This window comes from Cryptomeria japonica, unplaced genomic scaffold (assembly GCF_030272615.1).
Source record: "Cryptomeria japonica unplaced genomic scaffold, Sugi_1.0 HiC_scaffold_65, whole genome shotgun sequence".
Taxonomy (NCBI): Eukaryota; Viridiplantae; Streptophyta; class Pinopsida; order Cupressales; family Cupressaceae; genus Cryptomeria; species Cryptomeria japonica.
Genome location: NW_026728887.1, coordinates 435,001 through 447,094, shown reverse-complemented (window position 1 = coordinate 447,094; position 12,094 = coordinate 435,001). Strand labels below are relative to the sequence as shown.

The window sequence follows — 12,094 nt, the reverse complement described above, 5'->3', positions numbered from 1 at the left end:
CGCCAGGGTGGGCGCCTTGGTGCGCACACCTTGGCTGGGCTGCGCACACCTTGGCACCCGCGTTTCCTTCATTTTAAATTTTTTTTTTTTACAATCTCTCAAGTGGGAAATTCTATAATCTCAACTTTTTTTGCCTTTTCAGGAAACTTTTGAATGGAGCGCATCATTGGTGCGCTCCGAAGTGTGCTCCAAAGCTCTCTCCAGCTGCGTGCACCTGCCCCGGCCGCGCACCCGGCCCCGCCCAGCTTCGCTCACCTGTCCCGGGCGTCTGGTGCGGAACCTTAGAGTAAGAAACATCACCGTGCACCTTGGCCAACGTGCGCGACTCGACCGAGCGCGCACTGGCCGAGGTGCACACCGATTTCACCTGGGTGCGCGCGCAGCACCTCGGGCGCACCGGGGTGCGCGCACAACGCCCGGGTTGCACCGTGGCCTGTGTGCTCGGGGCGCCTCGGGTGCGCGCTCGGTGTCGCCCCCGCGCGCGCGGTAGTGCGGGCAGCGCACCCCGGCCCGGCCCGGCCCCGACGAGAACGCAAACGGGCAAAAGGTTTATTCAAATAGCATTGCGACGCCCGGCGAAAAACTAAAAAAGGGTGCAACACCGGGACTTCCCGGGAGGTCACCCATCCCAGTACTACTCCGGCCCAAGCGCGCTTAACTGCGGAGTTCTGATGGGATCCGGTGCACTAATGCTGGTATGATCGCACCCGTTATGAGCTTGTCGCAGTGTGTACTTAGCAAACCGCGACCCACGTGCGAATCCACCCCGGCCACCCACCCCCGTCGAGGTGCACACCCTCCCTCGCGAAGTGCGCCCCGTTCGCCAAGTGTGAGCCCTGCCCGGGTGCGCGCACCTTGCTAGGGCGTCGGGTGTGCACCCGGCCCGGCCTACGTGCGTGCACCTGGAGGGGGCGTCGTGTGCGTGCAGTGTCCCGTCTGCAACGCGGTGCCCACACACCACCTCGGGCGCAACGACCTGCGCTCACATGTGGGCCGAGTGCACCTTGGTGCATGTTCGGGGCGCCTCGGGTGCACGCTCGATCTTGCCCCGGTGCACCAAGGCGCTCGGTTTGCCCCGGGTGCGCACTTGGTGCAAGGTGGGCACCCAAAATAGGGATCAAGCACCAAAACACAAGTTTCGGGATGCAAAATGGGACCCAAGGACCACAAATGCGTTCCAAGACCCATGATGGGTCCACGAGAACAAAAATGTGTTCCGAGACTTAATAAACAAATATTGGGTTTTAGGAGAAGAAACATGCTCTGATGCCCAAAACGAGAATCGACCCCGAAAAGGCCACAGGCCAAAAGTGGGATGCGAGACAAAAAAAAATGGGACCCGAGGACCAAAATTGGGTTCCCAGGTCGAAGACAGGGCAACCGGACAAGAAACGACCTCTAAGGCTCGAAATGAGTCCCGACGACTAAAACTTGACAAGAAGCACCCATCAGGCACCCAACTCGACACCCATGGGATGCCGACCCACCCGGGCTTCCACCTAGCACACCTTGGCACCCACCCACCCTCGCACCCAACCTCGCACCCAACTTAGCACCTTTGAACCCACATTGGCACTCACCCTGACCCTGGCACCTTGGAACCCACATTGGCACTCACCTTGACCCTGGCACCCACCTTTGCACTCACCTTGGGACCCACCCTGGCTCCCACCTCGGCACCCACCCAGACACCCACCTTGGTTCCTTGGCACCCACCTTGGATCCTTGGCACCCACCCCGACACCCACCTTGGCACGCAACTTGGCTACTTGCCACCCACCTTGGCTCCTTGACGCCCACCCCGACAACCACCCCGTGACCTACCCTGGCTAGGGTTGGTGCACACCCACCCTGGTGCCCACCTTGGCACCCACCCTATGACCCACCTTGGCACGCACCTTAGTACCCACCCCGTTACCCACCCTAGGACCCACCCCGTGACCCACCTTGGCCAGGGTGGGTGCACCCACCCTGGTGCCCACCTTGGCACCCACCCATCCTAGCACCCAGCCTGTGACCGGGCTTGGAACCCAACCTTGCACCCGCACCCGTCTTGGCCAGTGTGGGTGCGCACCCATCCTGGCACCCACGTTGTGACACACCCTTTAACCCACGCACCCTAGCACCCACGTTGGCACCCACCTTGGAACCCAACCTAGCAACTTGGCACCCACCCCGTGACCCACCTTGGCATCCACCATAGCAGTCGCCGACTTGGCACCCACCTCGGCACCCACCTTGACACTTGTGGACCCACCTTGCCACTCACCCTAGCATCGACCCATCCTAGCACCCACCCTGGCACCTTTGCACCCTAGCACTCACCCATCCTAGCACCTAACCTGTGACCCACCTTGACACTCACCCTCGCACCCACCTTGGAACCCAACCTAGCACCCACCCACCCTGACACCAACCCTAGCACCTACCCACCCTTGCACCCACCCTGTGACCCATCTTGGCACCCACCCATCCTACCACTCAACCTATCACCCACCTTCTCACCCACCTTGGCATCCACCTTAGCACCCACCCACACTGGCACCTTGGCACCCACCTCGGGCAAGGTGGGTGCACACCCACCCTGGCACCCAATTTAGAACCCACCGAGCATGTTACCCACCTTGGCACCCACATTGCAGCCCACCCTAGTACCCACCCTATGACCCACATTGGCATCCACACCCTAGCACCCAGGCACCTCGACACCCGCCTTGACACCCACCCTAGCACTGAACCTGTGACCCACCTTGGAACTCACCCTAGAACCCACCCACCCTGTGAACCACCTTGGCATCCACCTTAGCACCCACCCACCTTGGCACCCACTCTAGCACTCACCCATCCTAACACCCAACTTGTTACCCACCTTGGCACCCGCCCTCGCGTCCACCTTGAAACCCACCCTAGCACCCACCCACGCAGGAGCCCACCTTGGCACCCAACCTAACACCCACGCATCCTGGCACCCAACTTGTGACCCACCTTGGAACCCACCCTAGTACCCACCTTTGAACCCACTATATCACCAACCCACCTTGGCACCCACCCTATGACCCTCTTTGGAATCCACCCTAGCACGCACCCACCCTGGCACCCACCATGGAGCGCACCCTAGCACCCACCCACCTCGGCACGCACCTCAACACCCACCTTGGTGTGCGCACTGCGCCAACCTCTCAAAGACCCTATGTGGTGCGCTCCAAAGTGTACACCTTTGGTGCGCTCCAAGGTGCGCACCTTTGGTGCACACCGAGGTGCACACCAAAGTGTGCACCGAGGTGAGCACCAAAGTGCACTCCAGGGTGCACACCAAGGCGTGCACCTTTGGTGCGGTCAATGCAAACGAATTCGGAAGTTGGGGTCGATGTCCTAATCGCTGCTGCAGACTACACGTATGAGAATCGGACAAATAGCTTTATATAGGGGAGGTGTTGCGTTTGATGGGTCGACTCCCCTGGTTGTGTGCACTGCACCAACTTCAAAGACCCTGTCTTGTTTAAGAAGTCAAAAGTTGGGGTGGATGTCCTAATCATTGCTGCAGTCTACGCATGTATGAGAATCAGACAAATAGCTTATATAGGGGAGGTGTTGCATTCGGTGGGTTGACTCCCCTGGTTGTGCGCACTGCGCCAACCTCAAAGACCCCGCATAGCAGAAGAAGTCGGAAGTCGGATTTTGGTGAGCACCAAGGCGTGCACCTTTGGTGCGGTCAACGCAGACGAATTCAGAAGTTGGGGTGGATGTCCTAATCGTTGTTGCAGGCTACACATGTATGAGAATCAGACAAATAGCTTATATAGGGGAGGTGTTGGGTTTGATGGGTCAACTCCCTTGGTTGTGCGCATTACGCCAACCTCAAAGACCTTGTTTTCGTTAAGAAGTCAAAAGTTGGGGTCAATGTCCTAATGGCTCCTGCAGGCTACACATGTATGAGAATCGGACAAATAGCTTATATAGGGGAGGTGTTGGGTTTGATGGGTCGACTCCCCTGGTTGTGCGCATTACGTCAACCTCAAAGACCTTGTTTTCGTTAAGAAGTCAAAAGTTGGGGTCGATGTCCTAATTGCTCCTGTAGACTACACATGTATGAGAATCAGACAAATAGCTTATATAGGGGAGGTGTTGGGTTTGATGGGTTGACTCCCCTAGTTGTTCGCATTACACCAACCTCAAAGACCTTGTTTTCGTTTAGAAGCCGAAAGTTGGGGTCGATGTCCTAATTGCTCCTGCAGGCTACGCATGTATGAGAATCAGACAAATAGCTTATATAGGGGAGGTGTTGGGTTTGATGGGTCGACTCCCCTGGTTGTGCGCATTGCGCCAACCTCAAAGACCCTGCATTGCGGATGAAGTCGAAAGTCAGAGTTTGGTGTGCTACAAGGTGTGGTCGAAGGTGCTCACCTAGGTGTGCACCTTTGGAGCACAGGAAAAGTGCCCTCCAAAAGTGCGCACCTTTGGAGTGCACAAAAGTGCCCTCCAAAAGTGCGCACCTTTGGAGCGCAGAAAAGTGCCCTCCAAAAAGTGCCCTCCAAAAGTGCGCACCTTTGGAGCGCAGAAAAGTGCCCTCCAAAAAGTGCCCTCCAAAAGTGCGCACCTTTGGAGCGCAGAAAAGTGCCCTCCAAAAAGTGCCCTCCAAAAGTGCGCACCTTTGGAGCGCAGAAAAGTGCCCTCCAAAAAGTGCCCTCCAAAAGTGCGCACCTTTGGAGCGCAGAAAAGTGCCCTCCAAAAAGTGCCCTCCAAAAGTGCGCACCTTTGGAGCGCAGAAAAGTGCCCTCCAAAAAGTGCCCTCCAAAAGTGCGCACCTTTGGAGCGCAGAAAAGTGCCCTCCAAAAAGTGCCCTCCAAAAGTGCGCACCTTTGGAGCGCAGAAAAGTGCCCTCCAAAAAGTGCCCTCCAAAAGTGCGCACCTTTGGAGCGCAGAAAAGTGCCCTCCAAAAAGTGCCCTCCAAAAGTGCGCACCTTTGGAGCGCAGAAAAGTGCCCTCCAAAAGTGCGCACTTTTGGTGCGCACCAAGGCGCTGGTTCGGTCGTTGCAGGCGAGTTCGGAAGTTGGGGTCGATGTCCTGAGCGGAGGTGCAAACTACACAGGTGTCGGAATCGGACAAATAGCTTATATAGGGGAGGTGTATGCTTCGATGGGTCGACTCCCCAGGTTGAGCGCACCGCGCCAACCTCAAAGACCCTACGGTATGGATGAAGTCGGAAGTTGGGTCCGATGACCGATTCGATTAGTAGGTATGCTCATGAGGTCGGAATTTGGGTCCGATGACCTGCCATGTGCAGGAAGGCGAATGTTGACACTGTGCGTTGCAAGGTGCACACCAAGGCGCTGGTGCGGTCTTTTTAGTCGAGTTCGGAAGTTGGGGTCGATGTCCTGATCGGAGGTGCAAGCTACACAGGTGTGGGAATCGGACAAATAGCTTATATAGGGGAGGTGTATGCTTCGTTGGGTCGACTCCCCGGGTTGAGCGCACCGCGCCAACCTCAAAGACCCTACGGTATGGATGAAGTCGGAAGTTGGGTCCGATGACCGATTCGATATGTAGGCATACTCGCGAGGTCGGAATTTGGGTCCGATGACCTGCCACGTGCAGGAAGGCGAATGTTGGCACTGTGCGTTGCAAGGTGCGCACCAAGGCGCTGGTTCGGTCGTTGGAGGCGAGTTCGGAAGTTGGGGTCGATGTCTTGATCGGAGGTGCAAACTACACAGGTGTGGGAATCGGACAAATAGCTTATATAGGGGAGGTGTATGCTTCGTTGGGTCGACTCCCCGGGTTGAGCGCACCGCGCCAACCTCAAAGACCCTACGGTATGGATGAAGTCGGAAGTTGGGTCCGATGACCGATTCGATATGTAGGCATACTCGCGAGGTCGGAATTTGGGTCCGATGACCTGCCATGTGCAGGAAGGCGAATGTTGGGACTGTGCGTCGCAAGGTGCGCACCAAGGCGCTGGTGCCGTCGTTGCAGTCGAGTTCGGAAGTTGGGGTCGATGTCCTGGTCAGAGGTGCAAACTACACAGGTGTGGGAATCGGACAAATAGCTTATATAGGGGAGGTGTATGCTTCGATGGGTCAACTCCCTGGGTTGAGCGCACCGCGCCAACCTCAAAGACCCTACAGTATGGATGAAGTCGGAAGTTGGGTCCGATGACCGATTCGATACGTAGGCATATTGGCGAGGTCTGAATTTGTGTCCGATGACCTGCCATGCGCAGGAAGGCGGAATTTGGGTCCGATGACCGAGTTGATGGCGTGCCATGCGCAGAAAGGCGGAATTTGGGTCCGATGACCGAGTTGATGTTGATGGCCCGCCATGCACAGGAAGGCGGAATTTGGGTCCGATGACCGATTTGAAGGCGTGCCATACGCAAAAAGGCGGAGTTTGGGTCCGATGACCGAGTTGATATTGATGGCCCGCCATGCGCAGGAAGGCGGAATTTGGGTCCGATGACCTGACATACGCATGGAGTCCGACTCGGGGGCCGATGTTCGATTCGATGACTTGCATTGTGGGTAAAGTCGGAAGTTGTGGTCTTTGACCCGATTCGATGACCAGACTTCGGCTGCTTGAGAATCGGACAAATAACTTATATAGGGGAGGTAGTGTTCTCGAGCATCCTCCCCCCGTGCCCGTTTATGTCGATTGATGCTGGTGCTCGACTGGTTGGAGCGCTCGGATGCAAAAATCTTGCACCAGGATTTATCGATTGTGATGGACACGGCAAGTCTCCTGATTGCTATGCAGGAGCTCATCGTGAATCTCTATGCGGCCTTGGTATGGACTCGACCTGCGGAATGGTTCGGCAATGGTAGTCGCTCCAACACGTCCTTGCAATGGCCACAGAGGTGATTCGACTAGAGCTCCAGTCTAGCTTTTGGGTTGCTTGGCGGACTGGTATAGCCGCGATCGAGTTCCGGCCATGAACGTTTTAGATAGCTCTTGGGCTTTCTGGGACGGAAGTCGGAAGTTTGGGCTGTTGTCCGATTTGATGACCATTCTTCGGATGTGTGAGAATCGGACAAATAACTTATATAGGGGACTGTGTTGTCTCACGCAGCCCCCTCCGTGCCCCTCTATCTCGACCGATGTTGGTGCTTGAAAGGGTTGGGATCGCTCGGATTTATAAACGTGCACCACCATTTGTCGAGTGTGAGGGACGCGGCAGGTCTCCTAAATGCTATGCGGGCGCTCTCTGAGAATCTCTATCCGGCCTCGACACAGACTAGTCTTGCTGAATGGTTTGGCACTGGTAGTCGATCCAACACGTCGTTGTTGTGGCCGCCTAGGCGATTCGATTCGAGCCCCCGTCTAGCTTTTGGGTTGCTTGGCGGATTTTGCCCTATCCGCAAGTGAGCTCGGTCCCTAAACGTTCGAGAAACCCGATTGCTATGCGCCGACTCTCTTTCTTGCGAGCCTCCATCTAGCTTTTGGGTCTCTACGGAACGGAAGTCGGAATCTGGGACCGTTGTTTGATTCGACGAGGCAGACTACGGTTGTGCGAGAATCGGACAAATAACTTATATAGGGGAGGTGTTGACTGGAGCATTCTCCCCCGTGCCCCTCTAACTCGACCAATGCTGGCGCTCGAACGGTGGTAGCGCTCGGATTTTCATTGAGCGCCAGCATTGGTCGATTTAGAGGGGCATGCGAGATTCCCGAATGCTATGCGAGGGCTCTAACGGAAATGTCTATTGGTTTCGGTATGGATGCAATTGCGAGTGGTTCGGCAAAGGTAGTCGTTCCGATGCGTCCATGTCGTGGCCAAATCGATAATTCGATTTGAGCCCTCGTATAGCATTTGGGTCTCTCGATGTGATTCCGCATTCCAGTCCCTTTGGGCACTGCTTGAGCCGCATCCCAGGGGGTTCCCTTCCCAATAATCTGCCTCGCAACCCGATTGCTATGCGGTGAGGCTCCTCGGCCGCCTCGGAACTATCTGTGTATCAGACGCATCGCGGGATAAGGGGTTGGCAACGGTAGTCGCCCCAAGCGCGTCCGATGCTTGGACCATTCCGAGGCGGCCCTGAAGCCTCTTCCGTCTAGCCGTTGGGTCCTTCTCGCCGCATCCCTCGCCTCGCACCCCGATTGCTATGCGGTGAGGCTCCTCGGCCGCCTCGGAACTATCTGTGTATCGGACGCGTCGCGGGATAAGGGGTTGTCACTGGTAGTCGCCCCAAGCGCGTCCGATGCTTGGACCATTCCGAGGCGGCCCTGAAGCCTCTTCCGTCTAGCCGTTGGGTCCTTCTCGCCGCATCCCTCGCCTCGCACCCCGATTGCTATGCGGTGAGGCTCCTCGGCCGCCTCGGAACTATCTGTGTATCGGACGCGTCGCGGGATAAGGGGTTGTCATTGGTAGTCGCCCCAAGCGCGTCCGATGCTTGGACCATTCCGAGGCGGCCCTGAAGCCTCTTCCGTCTAGCCGTTGGGTCCTTCTCGCCGCATCCCTCGCCTCGCACCCCGATTGCTATGCGGTGAGGCTCCTCGGCCGCCTCGGAACTATCTGTGTATCGGACGCGTCGCGGGATAAGGGGTTGTCACTGGTAGTCGCCCCAAGCGCGTCCGATGCTTGGACCATTCCGAGGCGGCCCTGAAGCCTCTTCCGTCTAGCCGTTGGGTCCTTCTCGCCGCATCCCTCGCCTCGCACCCCGATTGCTATGCGGTGAGGCTCCTCGGCCGCCTCGGAACTATCTGTGTATCGGACGCGTCGCGGGATAAGGGGTTGTCACTGGTAGTCGCCCCAAGCGCGTTCGATGCTTGGACCATTCCGAGGCGGCCCTGAAGCCTCTTCCGTCTAGCCGTTGGGTCCTTCTCGCCGCATCCCTCGCCTCGCACCCCGATTGCTATGCGGTGAGGCTCCTCGGCCGCCTTGGAACTATCTGTGTATCGGACGCGTCGCGGGATAAGGGGTTGTCACTGGTAGTCGCCCCAAGCGCGTCCGATGCTTGGACCATTCCGAGGCGGACCCGAAGCCTCTTCCGTCTAGCCGTTGGGTCCTTCTCGCCGCATCCTTCGCCTCGCACCCCGATTGCTATGCGGTGAGGCTCCTCGGCCGCCTCGGAACTATCTGTGTATCGGACGCGTCGCGGGATAAGGGGTTGTCACTGGTAGTCGCCCCAAGCGCGTCCGATGCTTGGACCATTCCGAGGCGGACCCGAAGCCTCTTCCGTCTAGCCGTTGGGTCCTTCTCGCCGCATCCCTCGCCTCGCACCCCGATTGCTATGCGGTGAGGCTCCTCGGCCGCCTTGGAACTATCTGTGTATCGGACGCGTCGCGGGATAAGGGGTTGTCACTGGTAGTCGCCCCAAGCGCGTCCGATGCTTGGACCATTCCGAGGCGGACCCGAAGCCTCTTCCGTCTAGCCGTTGGGTCCTTCTCGCCGCATCCCTCGCCTCGCACCCCGATTGCTATGCGGTGAGGCTCCTCGGCCGCCTTGGAACTATCTGTGTATCGGACGCGTCGCGGGATAAGGGGTTGTCACTGGTAGTCGCCCCAAGCGCGTCCGATGCTTGGACCATTCCGAGGCGGACCCGAAGCCTCTTCCGTCTAGCCGTTGGGTCCTTCTCGCCGCATCCCTCGCCTCGCACCCCGATTGCTATGCGGTGAGGCTCCTCGGCCGCCTTGGAACTATCTGTGTATCGGACGCGTCGCGGGATAAGGGGTTGTCACTGGTAGTCGCCCCAAGCGCGTCCGATGCTTGGACCATTCCGAGGCGGCCCCGAAGCCTCTTCCGTCTAGCCGTTGGGTCCTTCTCGCCGCATCCCTCGCCTCGCACCCCGATTGCTATGCGGTGAGGCTCCTCGGCCGCCTTGGAACTATCTGTGTATCGGACGCGTCGCGGGATAAGGGGTTGTCACTGGTAGTCGCCCCAAGCGCGTCCGATGCTTGGACCATTCCGAGGCGGCCCCGAAGCCTCTTCCGTGTAGCCGTTGGGTCCTTCTCGCCGCATCCCTCGCCTCGCACCCCGATTGCTATGCGGTGAGGCTCCTCGGCCGCCTTGGAACTATCTGTGTATCGGACGCGTCGCGGGATAAGGGGTTGTCACTGGTAGTCGCCCCAAGCGCGTCCGATGCTTGGACCATTCCGAGGCGGACCTGAAGCCTCTTCCCTCTAGCCGTTGGGGCTTTCTCGCCGCATCCCTCGCCTCGCACCCTGATTGCTATGCTGTGAGGCTCCTCGGCCGCCTTGGAACTATCTGTGTATCGGACGCATCGCGGGATAAGGGGTTGGCAGTGGTAGTCGCCCCAAGCGCATCCGATGCTTGGACCATTCCGAGGCGGCCCTGCAGCCTCTTCCGTCTAGCCGTTGGGGCCATCTCGCCGCATCCCCCACCTCGCACCACGATTGCTATGCGGTGAGGCTCCTTGGCCGCCTCGGAACTATCTGTGTATCGGACGCATCGCGGGATAAGGGGTTGTCACTGGTAGTCGCCCCAAGCGCGTCCGATGCTTGGACTATTCTGAGGCGGCCCTGCAGCCTCTTCCGTCTAGCCGTTGGGGCCATCTCGCTGCATCCCCCACCTCCTCGGCCGCCTCGGAACTATCTGTGTATCGGACGCATCGCGGGATAAGGGGTTGGCAGTGGTAGTCGCCCCAAGCGCGTCCGATGCTTGGACTATTCCGAGGCAGCCCTGCAGCCTCTTCCGTCTAGCCTTTGGGGCCATCTCGCCGCATCCCTCGCCTCGCACCCCGATTGCTATGCGGTGAGGCTCCTCGGCCGCCTGGGAACTATCTTCGTATCGGACGCATCGCGGGATAAGGGGTTGTCACTGGTAGTCGCCCCAAGCGCGTCCGATGCTTGGACTATTCCGAGGCGGCCCTGTGGCCTCTTCCGTCTAGCCGTTGGGGCCATCTCGCCGCATCCCCCACCTCGCACCCCGATTGCTATGCGGTGAGGCTCTTCGGCCGCCTTGGAACTATCTTCGTATCGGACGCATCGCGGGATAAGGGGTTGTCACTGGTAGTGGCCCCAAGCGCGTCCGATGCTTGGACTATTCCGAGGCGGCCCTGCAGCCTCTTCCGTCTAGCCGTTGGGGCCATCTCGCCGCATCCCCCACCTCGCACCCCGATTGCTATGCGGTGAGGCTCCTCGGCCGCCTTGGAACTATCTTCGTATCGGACGCATCGCGGGATAAGGGGTTGTCACTGGTAGTCACCCCAAGCGCGTCCGATGCTTGGACTATTCCGACGCGGCCCTGTGGCCTCTTCCGTCTAGCCGTTGGGGCCATCTCGCCGCATCCCCCACCTCGCACCCCGATTGCTATGCGGTGAGGCTCCTCGGCCGCCTTGGAACCATCTTCGTATCGGACGCATCGCGGGATAGGGGGCTGTCACTGGTAGTCGCCCCAAGCGTGTCCGATGCTTGGACCATTCCTAGGCGGCCCTGAAGCCTCTTCCGTCTAGCCGTTGGGGCCTTCCCGCCCCATCCCTCGCCTCGCACCCCCGATTGCTATGCGGTGAGGCTCCTCGGCCGCCTTGGAACCATCTGTGTATCGGACGCATCGCGGGATAAGGGGTTGGCACTGGCAGTCGCCCCAAGCGCGTCCGATGCTTGGACCATTCCGAGGTGGCCCTGAAGCCTCTTCCGTCTAGCCGTTGGGGCCTTCCCGCCCCATCCCTCGCCTCGCACCCCGATTGATATGCGGTGAGGCTCCTCGGCCGCCTTGGAACTATCTGTGTATCGGACGCATCGCGGGATAAGGGGTTGGCACTGGTAGTCGTCCCAATCGCATCCGATGCTTGGACCATTCCGAGGCGGCCCTGCAGCCTCTTCCGTTTAGCCGTCGGGGCCTTCCCGCCGCATCCCTCGCCTCGCATCCCGATTCCTATGCGGTGAGTCTTCTCGGCCGCCGCGGAACTATACCTGTTATTGCTACTGCATCCTTCGGCTGGTAACCTCCTCTGCCGCCTTGGAACGTTCTCTTTGTCGGACGCGTCGCGGGATAAGGGGTTGGCACTGGTAGTCGCCCCAAGCGCGCCCGATGCATAGACCGCTCCGAGTCGACCTTGCTTTCAGCCTCTCACATGCATAGACCTCTCTGAGTCGACCCTGCAGCCTCTCACGTTTAGCCTTTGGAATCTCGCCTCACAACATG

The 12,094-nt window shown here is 58.8% G+C and overlaps 1 non-coding gene across 1 annotated transcript; it reads right to left on the bottom strand.

Annotated features, from left to right (window-relative positions):
- Positions 1-590: 590 nt before the first annotated feature.
- LOC131863583 (5S ribosomal RNA) lies at positions 591-709 on the bottom strand. The gene has a single exon (XR_009362483.1). It is a non-coding gene; the product is annotated as a 5S ribosomal RNA (ribosomal RNA).
- Between the last annotated feature and the right edge of the window lie 11,385 nt (positions 710-12,094).